The sequence below is a fragment of the Passer domesticus genome, chromosome 3, assembly GCF_036417665.1.
Source record: "Passer domesticus isolate bPasDom1 chromosome 3, bPasDom1.hap1, whole genome shotgun sequence".
Classification (NCBI taxonomy): Eukaryota; Metazoa; Chordata; class Aves; order Passeriformes; family Passeridae; genus Passer; species Passer domesticus.
The window spans coordinates 117,329,040-117,348,838 of NC_087476.1; the positions used below are offsets into that span (position 1 = coordinate 117,329,040).

Sequence of the window (19,799 nt, forward strand, 5' to 3'; positions counted from 1 at the left end):
TGTCTTCTAAACAGTGAATGGGCCATTAATCGTCCTTTTTAAAAGTCAATAGATACAGAGTATGTTTTTCAATGATCACAAAGTTTCCAGCTACCAATTATAACCTGCTTTTCTTCAATCTAAGGAGCCCAGATTCATTCAGCTCATAAAATATGTGAACATATTTGTGCCATCTCAAAAGCAGATAAGCTGAATTTTTAGATGTTTTATGTATGGGATGTCAGTCTTAACAAATATTGCAAATACATCCCAGCAGCATAAGAAGACTGTTTAAATTCTATATATTAAGAAAAAATAGAGAACTGAGTGACATTTTACGCCAGTTACTGGTAATATGAATGATGAACAATATCTAGAAATACACATAAATACATGTGTATACCTCAAAAATAAAGATTGCTTTGAAAGAAATGGTGCATCATTTCTTTTCTTCTCATATCTAGGGCACGCTGAATGAATTTCAAAGATTAAGAATGGAAGACATCACCTCACTGCAAGTTAACAGCCATGGCTTTAAGTATCTTCTTTCCCCACATGCTGCTTGCCCTCTGTAAAGCATGCTGGCAGTGTGAGACAATGGAATTACAAAGCTTGTCTAAACAGATGTATCTCAAAAATTTAAAGCATCATCTTTAACAAAAAATTACACTTTCTTCTACTTTTATGTGTTACAGCATGTCAGCTCCAGATGTTCCTCTGCTGTGGGGTCCCTCACATGGGAGACAGTTCTCCATGAGTTTCTCCAGTGTGAGTTCATCTCCTGAGCAGCAGCTCCCTGCAAACTGCTGCAGTGTGAGTCCATCCCATGGGCAGCAGTCCTCCCAAAACCGCTTCAGCGTGGAGTCCCTCCTGCATGGGGTGCAGTCCTTCCAGGACAGGCTGCTCTAGCATGGGCTCCTCTCTCCATGGGCCTCCCACAGGGTCACAGCCCCTTCTCAGGCACCCACAGCTCACCCACGGGCTGGAGGTGGATCTCTGCATCCCCATGGAGCTCCATGGGCTGCAGGACACAGCTGCCTCACCATGATCTCACCACAGGCTGCAGAGGAATCTCAGCTCCAGCGCCTGCAGCGCTTCCTGCGCCTCCTTCTCCACTGACCTTGGTGTTTGCAGGGTTGTTCCTCCCACATGTTCTCACCCCACTCTTCTCTGGCAGTCACAACTGCACAATAACTTCTTTTTTTCTTTCTTCTAAAATGTGTTACCACAAAGGTGTTACCATCCCATCAAGGTGGCTCAGCCCTGGCCAGCAGCACATCCATCTTTGGAGCCACCAGGGATTGGCTCTGCCAGACACGGTAGAAGCTTCTGGCAGCTCCTCACAGAAGCCAGCCCTGCAGCCCCCCACTACCAAAACCAGGCCATGCAAGTTCAATACATCCCCATTCTAATCTTCTGTAATATTGCCATAAAAGAGGTCAATGAACGAATCAATAAATACAAGTGTCACCTTTGATTTCTGGGAGCTCACATGACCTGCCTTTCCAGTTCAGCATTTTAACCCCATACAGGGTTAATTTTAAATTCACATTCAGAAGTGCTTCCATGAGGTAAAATGTCTGAGCATTTGCCTAAAATTTTAATTGAATGTGGACCAAATTCTTCATTGTTCACTTGATTTACATTTGGGAGTAGGTTATTGTTTTTTGAAAACCCTTCTGTAAAATATGGATTATAGATTGTTTGATGATGCAAGAAAGTGGCTCAGTGGGGAAGTGTGCAGTGAGTATATCAAAATGAAAAAATAGTCATGGAGGGAAACCACTAAGATTTCTGAAATGTTTGGTGTATTTTAACTGTGAAATACACAGTCTTTAGATCTATACAGTGGTCAATAGTGATTTTCAGAGCTGTGGTAGATGTCTGGGGGATTTGTGAAGCAATTTTCTTACCTATAGCTTTTAGAATGCTAAACTGTCTAGACCAAATATTTTTTTTATCATTACTCAGAAATAAAATATATTTAGCAAAGTATATATTATATACAAGCCAATTCTAGTAAGATACTCTTTTACATAAGCTCCAACCTGTTCCCCAGACCAACTGACTACCAAGGTGCAGAGCAGTTGTGCAGCATGCATGTGCATGCACAGATGCACATGTGTTACATGCTCTGTCCCTCTTTTGCTCAGAAGAAATCTCTACAGCTCTGGTAGAAACAAGGTTTCCAAAAGCACATACTAAATACCCAGAAATCAGGCTCCAGAATAATACACTTCCAACCAGATTAATTACTGGTACATTAAGTAGAATGGAAGAAAATGTTGTTTCTTTCTCTTCCACTTAATCTTCAAGCAGAATTTCCTTTACACCAAACACAACTAGCTTATCTTTTCACACCAAGCTGGAAGTGCATTGGCACCAAAAGATTGATAATCATCAATTCCTTATTCTTACCTCGTGCCATCCTCCCCTTGCACTGGCACAAGTGTGAAGAAACTGATCTGGGCTATCAGAGACCAGTATTTTACTGGCCCTCTCGTGGCTTCCTTTAGGTTTCTGCAGCTTGGGGTGCAAATCCAGCCCTGCCATTAATAAATGCAAAAGGCTTTAGATCCTCTCTCACTTACCAGAAGCTATATGTAAGCCTGAACCAGACTTTTTTTTCCCTGCAAGTTAACTTCCAGGTCATCTTTTTATTCTTTAATGTTATTAACCCTAACCTCATGTTAATGTTACCAAGTAACAGTCACATTAAGTTGAAACTAATACTCTGGGAAGTGTGGGAGGAGAAACAGAACTTGAAAGATCTTTGTTGCCAAAAAAAAAAAAAAGTGTTGTAGTTAGCTGGCAGACAGTGGAAGAGTAGCTATTGGTGTTCAGGCCATGGCTCTGTAACTACTCTTAAAGGCCTTAGGAAACATTCTAATTAAATTTGAACCCCTCAACTCTTAATTAAAGTCTATCAATGCCAGCAAAACAACAGCCATAGGAAATCTGAATGCAATGGAAAGAATAGCTCCTGCTTTATTCTTCAGACCTCCTGTGCTTCTGCAAATGATGCCACTTACAGCTGTGTTGCTGTATGACATCTTTGGGAAAAGAAACAAAGATTTGATAAAAGCCAAGCTAAAAGCACTATTTTAAATTTTCTTTGTAAGTGTATAAAGGTCTAATTAGCATGACTCATCTGGAAAGCTTATAAATATTTGAATAGCCACAAGAATTAGCTTACTTCTACATATATTTTGGCATAAATTGAGGTCATGTGTAATTATCCAAATGACAGCATCTTCTTTGAGATAGTTTTAGAGGATCACATTTCCTGATCAATGTTGGAAGTAACTAATATTAATGAGTGATACTGAACCTTTAATGTACTTCCTTTTTTATTCTTCAAAAGAATTACTTATGTTCAGAGCTTCATTCACATTGGAATAAGCTGTTCCATGTCACTTTTTGTGACAGTTACTAAAGTTCTGTTTCATTCTGTGGCTCCAAAGATAATTGGCAATGTTTAACTAAATATTAAATATGAATTCCCAAGAAGGTTTTAAACCTGAATTTTGAGTGAGTGCATAATGTGAGAGATGTTTTGACTATTTTAATTCAGATGTTCTTACACTACCACCAAAAACTATACTTAGCTGTCAAAGTTATAGGTTCATCTTTACATGCTAACAAGGTTAAAATATTTTTCTGTGGAAAAACATTAACTATAATTCAAAAATAGAAAATACTTCAACTTCTCACAGTGAAGACTTCCTGATTTGCCTAAGTCTCGTGAATACCAGATGTAATTTTTAAGAATTTTAGTCTGAGTGAAACTCCTTTGTGACTACATATGCACTAAGTAGATGGGTTAAAGACCTTCCCTTAAAAATAATGTTTTTCCCACTTGCTCTTTTCTGGTGACTCATACCAGATTCACTTCCCATTACAACTCACTATCATTTAATGCACCTTCAATTCCAGAGCCAGCCAGCATTACCACTGTGAGTTCCCCCCTGGGGATGTCACTACAAAATCAGGTACTCCAGATTCTATTAATTAATTCATAATTATCAGTGGATGAGATCCTCAAAATGTATATCTGTTGTTTCTCACTGTATTGCTTCGCACAGACTAGTTCAGCATGCTTTAACTGATGCCTAGTTTCAAGTCAAGGAGGATCTCCAGATGCCAAATATTTACTTGTATAAACATGTTTGTTTGGTCAAGTTAAGTAAAGTTGACATAAACCTGTCACTCAAGAGGGTATTTAAATTGATATTACTGCATTCCTGTTGTGCTTGTGTTGGTATTGCTCTTGCTAAGGTTTTGCATTTTGGTTGGATGAATTTCCTTGGAAATAATAGTTTTGTTGTCTGTTTCAGATCCCATGGCACCTATGGCAACAACAGGCTGAACAGCCTGTTCCACTTTAAACTGAAAGCACCAAACACAGTCTCTGATTTTATACACCTGGCAGGTAGGCATTTGAAACAAATGCTTCATGTAGAGGAGCTATATCCTGCATGGGACAACTTCTATTTCCATTGAGGCAACACTTCTGTTCTTTAAAATATTCTTTACAAAAAATATTCAAGAAACACCAGGCTGATCCAGCAGGAATTCATTGTAGAAATGCTCAGATTTTACAGTTGTTGGTCTGCAGAATGTTCACTACAGACATTAACATTATATACAAATATATAATATTACAGCATAACACAGATACCTTCCCCTCCTGCTTCTGTAACACCCTCACACACCCAACACTGCAACAGAAGCCAGTCCAGGTCAGTAACAGAAAAATTACTCCAAATACACAGAGCAGAATTGCTGAATTGTTAAGTAATGATAATTGTTCAAATAAACAGTCAGAAACTGCAAACAACCTGATACATTAGAAACCCTTCAAAGCAGCAGGTAAATGCCATCCTACAGGACTTGTTCACATCTCTTAGATGAAGAGATTTGAATGTAGCATTAAGTTAATACTTAAGCGCAAAGACAAAACATTTACCAATTTTGACAGCTAGTACTTTGCTTTTGACTCCAGTAGTGCCACAAGCTTCTGTTAAGCTCATTATGCATTGTCTATTTTTCCTTTTTGTTTTTTTTTTGTTTTTTTTTTTTTTCTTTTGTTTGATTGAAATGTAAGTTTTTCTGTTGGGGAAAAAGGAAAGGATTGGCACACGTGATGTGCTGCAATTTGTTGCATCCTGAATGTGAAAAATGTGTATTTTATGATTGGCTTTTCGCAAATATTAAAATGAATATTATATGTGTTATGTTAGAAAGTTACGCTGTGTTAATTTTCTTAAGTAGTGTGTTAAATATAGTTTTAGTTTATAACATCATGTTAAAACAGAAACTATGCTCTTTTTTTTAAAGAGAGGAACAAGGTACTCTAATCAAGATAGCAGCTACAGGACACCTAAATCTTTCAGAGAAAGAGAATTTATAGCCCCATTATCAGAATAAACTAACTTCTTTCCGCCTCACTTTGCCCTGAAGATGCCATCAGGATTCAGAGGAAGAAGCTGACACTGACGAGACAGAATCCTGTGTTTGAATGGAATTTAGGCATCATGTATGCGGTGTATGAATATGCAACAGGCTATTGCTTTTAAGGGTTAATCCTCTGTTAATGGGTGTCCTTTTTCAGGCTTATTTTGCTCAGAAAGAGGTACCTGGACTGTCCATAACTCTTTGTTTTTATTGTCTCATATTGTCCAAATGCTAGTTGTCCAAATTTTTATTACTTTAATTTATTACTATTTTCATAACCACTTTATTACTATTAAACTTTTAAGACTTTAAAAACAAGTGATTGGCATTTTTCACATTGACTTTAGGATGGAGGATCAAGCCTTGAGGAAGCATCTGTGCTGTGCTCCTTTCTCACATGGATTCAAACAGCATTCTCCTCAGTGTTACCACTGGGTACCATGTCCTGGAACAGCTCCCAGCCTCATAATACTTTGCTCTGACTTCTGGTGCTGCCACATACAGATATTCCCATTGCATCCATACCAATCTCAATACTTCAGTTACAAACCTCTACACCATGAAGAGTTACAAGAATTTATGATAGACACCCCACATCCCAAAACAGAACTCCTCCTATTCCAGCAGGCATGTGTTATACTACTAGCCAAAGAGCTGTCACTCTTATTGTGGGTCCCAATGCTTAAATGAGAGTCTGGATTCCCTTAGGATCTTATTCAGCATGGATTAATTTAAAATTATTTCCTGTTTGTTTAATTTCTTTTCACAGTAACCATGGCGATAAGCTGTTCAGGAATTAACAGAATATTTTGAAATATATTAATGCCATCCTTCAGATGCTAGCTCACAATACTGTTAGTGTTGAGGTCCAGTGGACTTCTATAATGCTATTAAAGTAATTGATCTAGCTCCCAGCCTTATCAAGAGGCATTTGCTACCATTTAAAGTACACTGCTTCACTTTTCTGGACCAGTTCCAAAGCACGGCATCACATATGGGCAAGTCCCAGAGCTTTCTATTTATTTATTTAAGAGGAGAATTAAACCACAGGACTAGAGCATTATCCACGGTTATTAGCAATGCACTTGTGCTGAAAAGGTTTTAAGGATTCATACAGCAGTGTCAGGAGCAGCTCCATAGGCTGCTTCTCCATTTTATGTCCTTTGCATTATTATATAGTGTGGGTTTTCTCATAATACTATTGTGCTGCTTGCATTACTCAAGTAGGTGACTGTGGTGAATTTCAAAGATAAAGTGCTTCAAGGAATGTGTATATATATACCTTGCCATATTTGGAATGAAAATTGAGGGAAAGACTTTGCAAACAACAAAATATGTAAGTAAGATAAATCATAAACAGAATACAGGAAAAATCATTCTTTAATCACAGGCAGCAAGACATCGTTATCTTGGAGTTAAGGTTGCTAAGCAACTTAGCTGGTACAAAACCTACAGAGCAGAAATCCTACTGTTAATAAACTGTAAGTGTGGTTATGTCCAAAGTAACATGGATTAAACTGATAACATTTTATTTCATATACTCCCTTATCTGTACAAACCAGGCAAGTCATAGTCTTATTCCCATTTTTCATTTGAATAATTTTTCATTTTGTTAAACCCTTTATCACTGCATAACAATATGGTATAGAAAACATAGTCTAAAAGATAATGCACAAAGGACAGAAGAATAAATATCAAGTGATGGCAGAATTTTCAAGACATTTTCACTTACTAGTGAGACTGTAAAAAGTATCTCACCTGAAGACCTCTTGTGCCTGCTTCTTACTTCATTCATAAAAATTCCATAGCTATAGAACTTGAAGACTCTTTAGGAATTTTGGTCCTTAGGTCTAAATGCTGCTTGTCAAGCCTTAATTTGTCTTAAAGACATAAAAATCACCCTGGAAACTATGAACAGAAAGATAAAGAAAGTAGATAATAGTAAACCCCTTTTAAACACTCTATGGACATAGTGAAGGTGTCATAATAATTATAAATACTCCTCCAGGTATTTCCTAAATAAGCATTTGACATGAAAGGAGGCTGAATATGCCAAAATTATGACTGGAGTTCATCAGGTAGCTCTTACATATGAGAAAATAATTCAGGATTTGTGAACCACAGAACAGGAGTGAAGGAGAAAGAAGACTACACTAAAATTTTATTTCTCCCAAGAGAAGTAAAAACTGAAATCCTCCTCCTTCCTGTCCGAACAAAATCCTGCAATTTCAGGAACTTCCACCCTGGCTTCTTTCAGTATTGCCCACGTGCTTGTGCACTGAGTTTGTCTGGAGTGACACTGGTGTCCCCAGAGCTTGAATGTGACCCCTCAGTCACCAAGCTCCCCTCTGTGACCAGGAACACTTGTCCTGGAGCAGGGCTGGGTGGTCTGTGGCTGGACACAGCCTTTCCTTGTACAACACACTCCTCCTGCTTCTGTTCCTTGCCTGCATTCCATGTTATTATTTTAAGTCTTTGTAGGATAAGAAGGCAAATTCAAGATAGTGTTATCTAATGGAGGTTATGTCTCAAGCAAGGAGTTCCAAAAGTTGAAACAATGGCATTTTTAACTTCAAAATTCAATTGCTTTACCTGATAAAATACAAAGATTATTGGGTCAGTGTTCATCTTTTTGGGGACTCTATTCTGCACTTCAGACTATGGGAATAAGTGTAATAAAGGTTAGAAGAAATGCATTTAAACTTGATTTAGGCCTTGAGATAAACAACCTTATTTCCCATATACCTTTAAGTATCAAGGCTGCAACAGTCCTTACACTAACACTGTTGCTGTAGGGCTACAATTACTTTTAAAATATAAATTATGTGACCCTTCAGATTATTTTTGCTGTATCCCTGTTGCCTCAATACTCACCCTAAGAGCATTTAATCTCAAGCATTTTTCCTCAGCTGCTACACTGAACATAAAGCATCACAGCAAGACAGGGAGGGGAAGACATTAAACACCCAGTGAAAGATTTCAGCTGACTTCAGTAAACATCAGATCAAGCAAATAACCATGCATCAACCTCCACTTCGATTAATGGGTTTCAGTGAGAACATATTTCATAAGCAAAGCCCACAGAAAAAACACATTCATCCTTGTTTCTCTGAACTTTTAGTGGAAAGAGCATGGAGTCAAAGCACCATGGCAGTGATCTTTTCTGTTGGTGACTAGCACATGACCATGAGCAAGAGAATTATTACACCAATTTCTCACGTAGGAACCACAGAAGAAGTTGGATAACTCTCTGTCCAGGGAGCATGGGCTGTCTTTATAAAACGTGGAATAGAATACAAGTGTTCTGCATCCCAGCTAGCTGTCTAAGCCAACAGATCAGTTTTACTGACACTGGAACAGCTCTCCCTTTAGCGGGTCTCAGCTGTCTGGCCTCTATAACCTATGCTCCTTAACCATGCAGTTTTGAATAACATGTTTAAACTCTTGTGCCACGTAGTGCCTCAGGCACTTTGAACTTCAGATTTCTTTGGTATGAGTCTGTCTACCTTTCTTCGGATTACACCAGTTTGAATGCCCATCTTTCTCCTCTTACTCCTGTACTCAAAGGGAAGACTGTCAATCTCTTGGGACATTTCTCTCTCCAAAGTAGGAAGCTCAGTTAATTTGGACTAAGAACTTAGCAAACCCGTGAGTGGAAATAATTTGTGTTAATAGCAGTAGACTCTGCCCTCTGGATTTTACTCTTGTTCACTAGCATTTATAAACACTACTTATAACAAAGCTCATTATTACACCTTATTTAAGAGCTGTTTAATATAGTGGCTTTCCTGCTTTGCTCTCTATGTTAAGCCCAAGAAAATAAGGAAAAAAGAGAGTCATCAATTTGATAGCTCTGCAGTAATGAATAGTTATTGCTATCTCCAGACTCCTCAGGTAAATGACGCATCTAGTGATTACCACATCCCTGGAGCGATTGAACCTGCGACCCCTATGAGGTCTCTCCTCAAGGACAGCCGTTTAACTTCCAGGCAGAAGCAGTTACCTTTGTCTGATCAGCCCCTGCTCCTTCCCTTCCTCAGCATGGTATTGACCTGAAGCCTCCTTGTAAGTCATGGTGATCATTCTCCACTGTTCTGAGTGCAATTCAGCAGCTGCAGAAAATGCTCCCCTCAGAGGATAACAGAAAAGCAGCTGATAACTGTCTTACTTTGCAGTGCAAAATAAGTTTAGGACAAAAGCACTAGGGAAAAAGCAGATAAATGACTGCAAATTACTCCTATACATGCTAATCAAACCAAGTTTTGCATCAACTTTACCAGTCCTGGACTGAGCAAGAATTTATTTTCCCTCTCCACTTACTTTGCTATTTTCCCTTCCTTCTTAAGATACCAAGAAGGCTGAACTGAATTCACTCAAGCACTCTGGCAGGATCTCTCTTTGCTCTTCCCCATGAAGTATGAACTTCTAAGGAGTGAGATACCACACATGGCACAGTTTGGTGACTGCATCCCACTGCAAAGGAGTTGGTAAAAACTGCCAGGGAAGGCACCAGCTAGAAAGAAGGAACATGTTGGCCCAGCACCATTTACCCCCTTCCTTTCTCCCTACAAACCAGATCTGCCCATTCTGCTTCTTGTTTGAAAGTTTTTTTTATCAGTAAAACAACTTCACTCACCTACATTTCATCTGATGCACCCCAGAGACAGACACGTGGGGCAGCTCCCTCTCTGGGGCACATCCTGCAGAGCTGTGACAGTTGGATGCCTTTCCCCACTTCACTGTTATGCTTTGTCACACATGTTAGGGATTCATGTTAGTTCGTGGCTTCAGTTTCTACAAGAGACCTGTCTTGTTCAGCCAGGAAATAGAAAGCTTATATAACAGTAATTCTCTGTTCCTCCATGCTCCATGCTCCCATAGCATCTCAGACAGCAAGTCTGCTTTTGAAATTTCTGCCTGGCAGCCTGCTCTGGTCTCCTGCAGACAACCTGGAAAATAACATTTATTTTTGCTATAATGTTCCTTTGCAATATTTCCTGCAGTTTTACAGTAGACATGATTAAAAAGTGCCACGACCAACAAGGACTTCTGTAGTGGGTGACAATTTAATGTGCAATTGTACAATAAGAGATTGTTAGGATGGCAGTTTGTTACAGCTTTGCAAGAAACAGTGTGTGACTGTGCAGTTATATTTAGAAATTGTCACTCTCAACTGTGAAACCTCATTGCCTTGGTCAAAAGTCGCTCCAGTGTTTCAGCATGTTTTTCCTTTAAACTTAACTCACATTTCAGAGGAAATTGTGGAAGATCTATTTCTCCCTCATTTAACATCACAACTTCTTTTAAATTGTACAGGTGATTGTCTGGTATTTTTCTCTGAACTTTCCCTCTTGTGCAGAATGGTGGGCTGCAAATGGCCCATGAATTATGCACTTATCTTTCCCATGCATTCATTTTAAATGCTCTGAAAAACTGTATATTCTTTACAAAAATACATAAAATGGACATTATTTCAATCAAAATAATAAAAATAATGCCTAGTATAATAATTATGTCTAGAATTATCTCTAAGAATTATTATGTCTGTTTTGAATATACTACAGTGCTTTTTCCTTGGGTACATGGAAGGAGCTTCACTAGAATATCTGCAGGATTTGCTACAGATTTCTATCTTTCTGATCTCAATTATCATTCATGTTTTTAATTCCAGGTTGAGGCTACAAAAAATCTGGAATACACTGCAAAAATGGCATACCCCAGAGTCGACATCAGTTTCCACAGATTAATTTGTGGGCTCCCAGCCTTTATGATTTTGTGATTATCTGCATTTCTGAGCTATTGAGTTCAGTGGACTACGTCCAGTTCTCAGTAGCCTACACTGGAAATATCAAAGATACTGTCATCAAGAGCATTTTTATTCTAAATTCTGTACAAAACTTAGGGTTTTGAGGTGGGTGGGGGATTTTTTTGGTTTTTGTTGACTTTTTTTAAATGAAAGCCACAAGCCAATGAAATCTCTTCACATTCTTCATCAGAATTTCCAGAGTGTGCCTATGAAAACTTTACTAAAGCAAATAGGTATACCTATTCCTGAAAAACATTTCTAGGTTCAATAGTTGACATATTCCATAAAACAACCCCAAAACTAAAAATCCAAACAAACAAACAAGAACAAACAGAAAATACCTAAAATGAACAAAACAACCCCACCATCAGCAGAGGTTCCACCATACATAACTTGCTGCATTTTGTACCACTGTAGCCTTACATCTCAAATTTCAGCTGTGCACTGGTGCTTTAAGCCAAGAAATGAAACTGACTGTAAAGCTTTGCAGCTTTAATGGCTTGTTTGACTATATGTATGTCCTATTCAGTCTTGCAGAGCATGAGAGAACTACATTTAAGACTTCTTAGAATCAAGCTGAGCCAGCAGAGCCACAGCTCACGAGACCTTTGCTGCTTCCCTGATGTTACCAGCAAAACCAGCTCAGCCCTCTGAATTATGTGTTCCCCAAATACTTTATTCTTTCAAAATGACTGTACCCTACATTAAATGCAAGAGTAGGTGTTAAGTTTTGTCATACAATTTAAAACCATACTATTGCAATTTATTTAACAGAGCTGACTAAGCTTCCTGTGGGAAATGGTGCCAAGCTCGATTCTGCTTGGTGGGTAGGGGTAGGAGCATTTCTGGCCTTGATACTGAAGCATCACCTAGAAGCTTCCCTAATTCCCAAGATTATGCTGTACTTAAAAAAAAAAAGTAACCATGTTGTACTGTAAGTCATTAATTTTTTACTTTTAACTCTGTTTCTGAAGCATAGTGGCTTCATAAGAAATTCTATTTCTAATGGCTGAAAAAATATTTTATCATTTGAAGTTAGTAAAATCAATTTGAGTTTTCTTATATTATTCTGTTTTTGTTAGAGATAATTTTATTCTTAAAGCATCATCAGTAGAACATCCAGTTTACATGAGTGATGGTAAAATGAAAGTATCTAATTTTGCAAACCAACAGTCTTGAAATAGTGTCCTTAGTGCAGCAATAGCAAACACAGACCTAACAGAGACATACAGAGCTAACAGAAACCCTAAGTTCTGGTAAATAATAAGACCATTATTTCTCATTGTTGGCCTTATATCTGCAGCTACATGAAGGGTGAATTGTTGATAATTTCCAATGTAAGCCTTGGCACTTGAATTCTTCCAGCTACTGTTCTTCTTATACTGAACTGTTCAATAACTACTAAGAAGAGAAATGAATATTGGAAATATTTCCTTGTGCATGTTTATTCCAGTTACCCAACATTTTTATGCAGTTTCATTATGTTTAGCATAAGCTGGCTGGTTTGATATCTCTGGGTCACTATATACTGCTCTTTTTTCATCTCAGCCTTAGGTCCTACAGTTTATTAACAACTGTTGTTAGATTAAAAATATTGAAGATGGACAAAAGTTGAGTATTTAAGCAATAAACTATGTGTTGGTAACAGGAGGTTTGGGAGAAACTCAGTTATTTTTTTTTAATTATCTGGGAGTCTGGGGCCAAATGAGAGCAACACAAGGCAACGGTGATTTTTGTGTTTATGGGCATGTGTTTGAGCCCTCTGCTCTAATAGTGTTTCTTGAGTTGCGCTTAAGGTAGGCACTGTCACACACAAAAAACTTGTGAGTGTTGTGTGTGAGAGTCATGAAGACCTGTGTTTTGGGGACAGGAAATCATAGAAACCATGCAGGACATATTAAGCCACTAGTTTCAACTGGATCCATTTAGATACACGGATTCCCTAGGCACTCAGTATGAGTACATCAACCATGTCTGCACTACTACAACAGCAAGTCTTACACAAACAGTCCTGGGTTTACTTGTTATGCTCAAGAATGTACTTTTCAAAGCAAATCTCACTGTCCCCATTCATCTGATTTGGTTCATATTGTGGACCAGGTTTGATGTGAATTTTCTCAATTAGTTTAAGGTGCAACTAAATTGTAAGGGCACATCCACCACGAATGGGCAATTAGTTCACAGAATGAGATCTTAACTACAGTGATGTAAAGCCACCAATCACCCCTTCAAAACCCACAGAGTGGGTACCTGCAGCCTGTTTGCTCCTGCAGATCCACATCCACTGCTCCACACTACTTGCTAGTGAAGACACAGCCTACGGAACCGTACAGCTTGTGGAAGAGCAGATTGTATTTTAGGGCTCCTCATGGTGGAAGCTGGTTCTTGGACTTGTACTCACTGTGCCCAGAACTATAAGACTTCAGTGTAGATCCTAAGATCCAATGCTGCAATGGTTATAAAACCTAGCAATATGAAAGAAAGATAATAGGCTGCAAATATGGAATCAAAGTAAATTCTAGATCTCCAGCAAAAGGGAAACTGAAGCTGCCAGACAGCATCAAACTAGGAGAAAGGTCCTTCCTATTCAGTGCTGTAAGGAAGAGTAATTGAATCAGAAGGTTAGCCTCATTCCTTTCTATCCCCACTCTCAGAAAAGAAGGAACAATTCTTACTTTTTAGGTCAGCATAGTCTGCAAGACTTTGTAAGTACTTCCTTGCGCCTAAGGCTTGCCCTCCCAAAAGACATCTATATAAATCATACACACACACACACACACATATATATATATATATATATATATATAAATTTTATACTTTGCTGAGCACTTTCAGAGATAATATCATCAGCTGGACTGAGCAGGGAATGTATTTTCAGTGAAAATACACTGGAGCACCATTTCATGTTTTCGCAAAAAGTAACATCTTCCATATATACCAATGCACTCCAACAAGAATTCCAAATTTCTGGTTTGTCTGGTTCTAGCAGAGTCTTTAGAAATAATTTTCTCCCAGCTGAAATATCTAACTCTTCACATATGACCTCAAATTCGGCCACTTTCCACCTCCCGGGCTAAACTGTGGCTATTTTGTCATGACAAATCTGCTGAGTGGGACTGCATCTGCAATAATCGCTTTTAGCAAGAAATCAGATAAAAAAGCTAATCAGGGAAACACATTTGCGTGCATTTAAATATTTTTTAATTCATATGAAACAAAATGAAAATGTAGAATATATCAAACTCATTTCACCTTTTAGGAGTGAGTAGAAAGACTCATTTTAAAGAAAACTTTTTACTATTTGATAAAGACAGTCAAAATTGGGCATGCTAATGGTATAGCGTTTGGAAAAAGCTATGTATTATTTTAAGGCTAATTTGTTAAATTGCCATCATTAAGGACTTGATAATGGCTAAGTCTAATGCAGCTGCTCAGGTGCATAAGGGTAGTATGATGGCTGCTTTTTGTTCTTTTCCAGAAAATGCTGTAGCTTTGCTTGAGCACGGGTGACAGAACGGGCTGATTGTTACTACAGCCTAACCTAACCTGGGGAACAGAATTTAGCTCTTAGGAATCATGCAGTTGGTGAATTAGTTTGAAATCAGATAAATTAGAATTAGCAACAGTATTACCCAAAGAAATCTCTCTAGGATCCAGATTGAGATAATTAATAACATATTGTTACTTGATACTTAAACCATACATGGACCAAACTCGAAGAAAAGCAGGAGGCAAATGTAGAGCTTGACTCCAGAGCCAGAGGACCAAGTTACACTGAGCAGTTTGGCTTCACTGAGCTCTCTGAGGACCACCAAGTTTCCCAGCTTTAGGCTTTCAAGGGGCACTTGGAGCAGGAGAGTGGCCTTGCCTTGTGGGCAGTAAAGGCAGAGAGCTTTCACAGGTGATGCAAGTCTTAGGTGGGAATCAAACCTATGGAAGAACTAATCCCTCTCTTATTTCTATAGAGTCTTAACTGATTGATATTAAATAGGTTGAATGTAGATTTGGGACTCTGCAAGTTCATATGAACAAAGTTTTGGGTCCATTATTCTTGTCTTGATCAAATTTTAAAACATGAAGAATTTTTACAAGTAATTTCCATGGATTGGTTTCACTCTATGTAGCTGGTGGAAATAGAAATGCTATTTTATTATGCAAATATGTAAACCCCTGCTAGATTTCCATTTTTTCTCTGTTCCCTGACTCTACTAATATTTAGGTTTCCTGGTGTCCAGATAATGCATATCCAACAAAACTCTTGGAAAGAAGTCATTATTTCCCAAAGAATGAATGGATAAAATAGGCAAAAAATGAATTATCTTTGAATGGAATTTAAGTGGGAAAGAACAGAGCACATTTCATCTTGGCATTTTTGATTCTACAGTCACATCAACAAGGAGAAGATATATTTATTTTATTGACCAACATTTCTGGAAAGAACATCAAGTTCCTTTGCCTTTAAAAACTTCATAATGCAAATTGAAAGGGTGTAATTTCTTATGTTTTTAATATAATATTTAATCTGCACTTAATTACAAAAGGATAGCATGTAATCCACTTAATGAGATGGAGTTAAAAATAGCAAAAATGGGTACTATAATATATAATGAATTTTGACAGCTGCTTATATTTAGGGAAATAATAAATTCTATCCAAGAAGTTGAAGAATTGAAAGAGGAAGAAAATTCTCATTGTATGTCTGAAGTCTGAAGGGCTATTCACCAGGGCACTAACAATCTTCAGAGCCAAAGCACAAGATCTCATTAAAGCATAGAATTAAAGCATAGAATACTTCATGCATATTAAAACACTAAGGTCTGGCTCATTGCTTAGCTGTGCTGCAGAAGTGTAAAATCTCACTCAGTTCTACTGCTACTTTTTTGTCCAGCTCTACCAAAGTGCTGCCCTAAGAACTTCTGTACTGTGTATTTTCTTTCTCACACTGGTGAAATCAATCCACATCTGGTTCTGAGAATGCACTTATTCTTCACCAAAGGATTTATTCTGTGATCAGTTCACAAAATAGCATGTATTATGAAGCTTTATGCATATTAAAAATTATGCACTGCAGGTTTTCACATCCTGAGGTTGTGCAAGCATACCTCTCACATAATCACCATACATAAATATTCTTTGCATCAAAAGTTATCTACTATGTACCATATCTACAGTCAGTAAAACTGTAAAAAAAAATGGCTTTAGCTAAATTAATCTCTTATAGAAAAAAAGTTATCATATCCCCTCAAAAAATTGAAAGAAATTAAGCATAAAAATTGAGGCAAATTGGTAAAAAGATCTTCCCTGTTAAATATACAGTACTTAGTGCAATTAAATGCTATTTAAAGAATAAGCAGCTCTAAAGACATTTACTTTCTTTTTCACCCAATTATGTTAAAATATAATTTGATCACCATCCACTCTCAGGTAAGTTTTTACTCTGAAGGGCTACAGTCTTACATAGCAATCCATAATCAATGCAACAGCTGCAAGCTCCAGATTTAAGGCTGAAAGTAAGGTTCACCTCTTAAAAATAGCGAATAATTAATCATTGCAAATAAGGCCTGTGGTAGCTTCTCTTGCATTTGAGCTCTCAAATTAAGATGAAATATCTTTTGGGTCTTTTACTGAAGTCATCAAGGCTTCTTCAGTGTTCTGAAGGATGTCCCTAGGAGGTGATGCTCCAAAGACAGATATTGAGCTCCTGATGACCCCAGGCACAAAAAAGTTTTATTGATTAGCATGAAAACTCTGAGAAACTTTCAAGCCAGCACAACTCTACTGGAGCCTTCAAAAACAAATGGACTGTATGGTATAAAAGTACCAATATAAAACAAATATCCTGAAGTACGTCCTCACCTGTATCCTTAAACCAATCCTACCGACAGACTTAATTTTACTACTGTACTGAGGAAAAGTTTTTATTCAGAAAGCAGAAACATACCTTCTCACCTTTCCATTAAAAACAATCAGTATTGTTGATGCCTTCTCAAGTGATTTAATCCCTGTCTGTGTTCTTATATCTCTTTAACAATTTGAATGATGTCTCTTCTCATTTGTGTGCACTATTACCAAAGCAAGCAATTATTGGGGGGGTGGGAGAGAAAAGATAAATAACCTTTTAAACTAATGGGATGGAAAAAAACATAACATAAGAAAGCAAGAAGAGGCAGACTTGCTTGGTCTCAGAGCAGTTGCCATGGCACTGCATCTGACTTCTTGTCTACAACAGCTGCAGATTTTCTCACTCTCTGGAAGGCAGCAGCAGCCACAGGAGTTGGTTTTCATCCTCTCTGGGAGAGGAAATTTATTTTCCCCTCACCTCTTAGGAACTAAAATTCAACCTTGCTCACAGTACCAAGAAATACTGAGCTGACCATGCATTTCACATAGAGCAGGAGTCAGCCTACATCAGTCCCCACACTGTCTCCTCTCATTTTCAGCCTCTCACCTTCATCACTGAACCTGTTCCAGTCAACCTCTCTCCAAAACTTTTTCAGTGTTTTGTATAGCAAAGTAATTCCTCTTGCTTTACTACTTCTAATCCTTTTCAATCTACTACATATTTTTTCCTTTCCTTCACTGAAATTTGATATATCTGAGTGACCAGGATGACAAAGTCCAAATCTTATCTTCATAATAACTTTTTAATATTTTCAATGACTGCATTTATCAGTCTATATAACATCAAAGGAGAAAGGAGAAGCAATAACTACTTCTCCTCCTAAAACTTAACCCGATTGAATAAGGTGATAAAAAGACAGATTTCCTTTTCCTGCTGCCTCTTTTGGTGCACTATCTCTCTTTCACCTAAATGACATCACCTATTCTCAGTATTTCCAAAAGTAATTTCTGCCTTTGAGTGATCTAAATATCTCCTGGCTGTACTCCAAGCTCCCATTTATAGCACCAGAACTGAAGGAGTGCCTTGTCACCTCCAGCTAACTAACAAAAAGAAAGTTTCAAGTTTGTCAGATCCCTTTTCCCTCATTCAAACTCTTGTCCTTCTCCTTCCATCATTAGAACACTCAACCGATTTCTCCTTTAGCAAAGCTGTTTCTAAATCCTATCTGCCTTCTTTTCATGTTGTTCTATAAACCTGTTTTTTAAAAAAACCTTTAACCTCTGTTTTCCTCTCTCTCTCTGATCCTGAGACCATAGTAGATGCTTTTGACAGTACCCCTTTTCCTGCTTGTCACCCTAAGTTCTTCCTAAGGTGTTTTGGGAATCCAGCTGCTGACCACCCTTGACAGCTGCTTTTATCATTCCTTTATCTTTGACATTTAAGCTTTTCATTTTCAGATTCAGAAGTCTCTGCCTCTTATGGGAACTGATATCTCAGCTTAGCCTGTGGTGCCCTCTGAGCTGTCCTCTCTCAATGTCCCAGGTTTCTGAGTCCTTTTCATAGTGTTCTCTGACAACACTCTGTGCAATCAATGGAAGCAATACAGCTTCCCTGGCATAGCTGTAAACATCATTGCTTAATAATGCTTTTTATTTTTGGTAACAAGAAGAGGAAGCAGAAATGCTGTCTTGAGTCAGGTCCCAAAACAAGGGTTTTGCCCTCAGAAGTCCTTCTACATTCCAGCTAAACACAGAACTATAACAAATATGCTGTTCTGTACTGCTTTTATTCCACTTAGGAAATATAGTCTCAGAAATTTTCAAGCCACTTGGCAACCTTGGCACTTCAGAGCCTGAGCAACAAGGAGCAAACAGAAAGTACAATTAAGATTTGTTCCTCAATTCTTTGTGCCTTCTGCCTTTCCTTTGCAGAGGCTCCCTCATCAGGAGCATAAACTTCCATCCCTGCAACTATCTGGGACTGCTTAGGACAATGACATTATTTATGTGTTGGTCACAGTTTCACTGTTTGTAGCTATACCCTTTGCTTCCTTTCAGTACAGCAGATGATAATAATCACCAGCTTTAAAACCAGTAACAAATGCCTGCAGCAAAGGAAAACACCAACTGCAGTGAGTTGGCAATCCAGAGGTCAAAGTTCCAGATCTGTTCAAGCCAATCTGCTGTGTGACCTGCTGTCAGATTATACATGCAACTAATTTCTGCATAAGCAACAAAAATACCTGAGCTCAAGCAGGCTCGTCTCCATGTCTAACCAAAATCCAGATCTGCAGCCATATATCTTCACTTTGCACAAATTTTCCTTCTTATCCTTTTCAGTGAATTTGATTTAATGATATCAGGGCACTTCTTGCATTTACTTTCCAAGACTGCTCAAACAATTGAGTTTTCCTGATATAAATAGCTGTGGATAAGGAATTAATATCAAGGTCTTAAGCCTAAGCATTTGTGGCAACCTAACATATGAATCAATGCAGAAATTATATGCACTGTCATTCAGCAAATGGAGAGAATGATATATAATGGAGTACCTCTAAGTAACACAGCTTGGAAATGAAAAACTAGCAGAGTTGTCTACAGTGTATAAAGGGGAAGGCAGGGCATGAAAAGGTGAAATGGAAAAACACGCATGAAATCTAAATTATTAAAGAAGGTTAATGAGAAATATGATACTTTACCTTTTAAAATCTTGGGC

At 38.0% G+C, this 19,799-nt stretch overlaps 1 long non-coding RNA gene across 1 annotated transcript; it reads right to left on the bottom strand.

The window, feature by feature from the left end:
• Positions 1-1,092: 1,092 nt before the first annotated feature.
• Positions 1,093-19,281, bottom strand: LOC135297664 (uncharacterized). The gene is made up of 6 exons (XR_010359588.1): positions 17,184-19,281; positions 13,493-13,707; positions 10,073-10,385; positions 9,440-9,637; positions 7,195-7,344; positions 1,093-2,525 (listed from the first exon to the last, which is right to left on the bottom strand). It is a non-coding gene; the product is annotated as an uncharacterized LOC135297664 (long non-coding RNA).
• Positions 19,282-19,799: the final 518 nt, after the last annotated feature.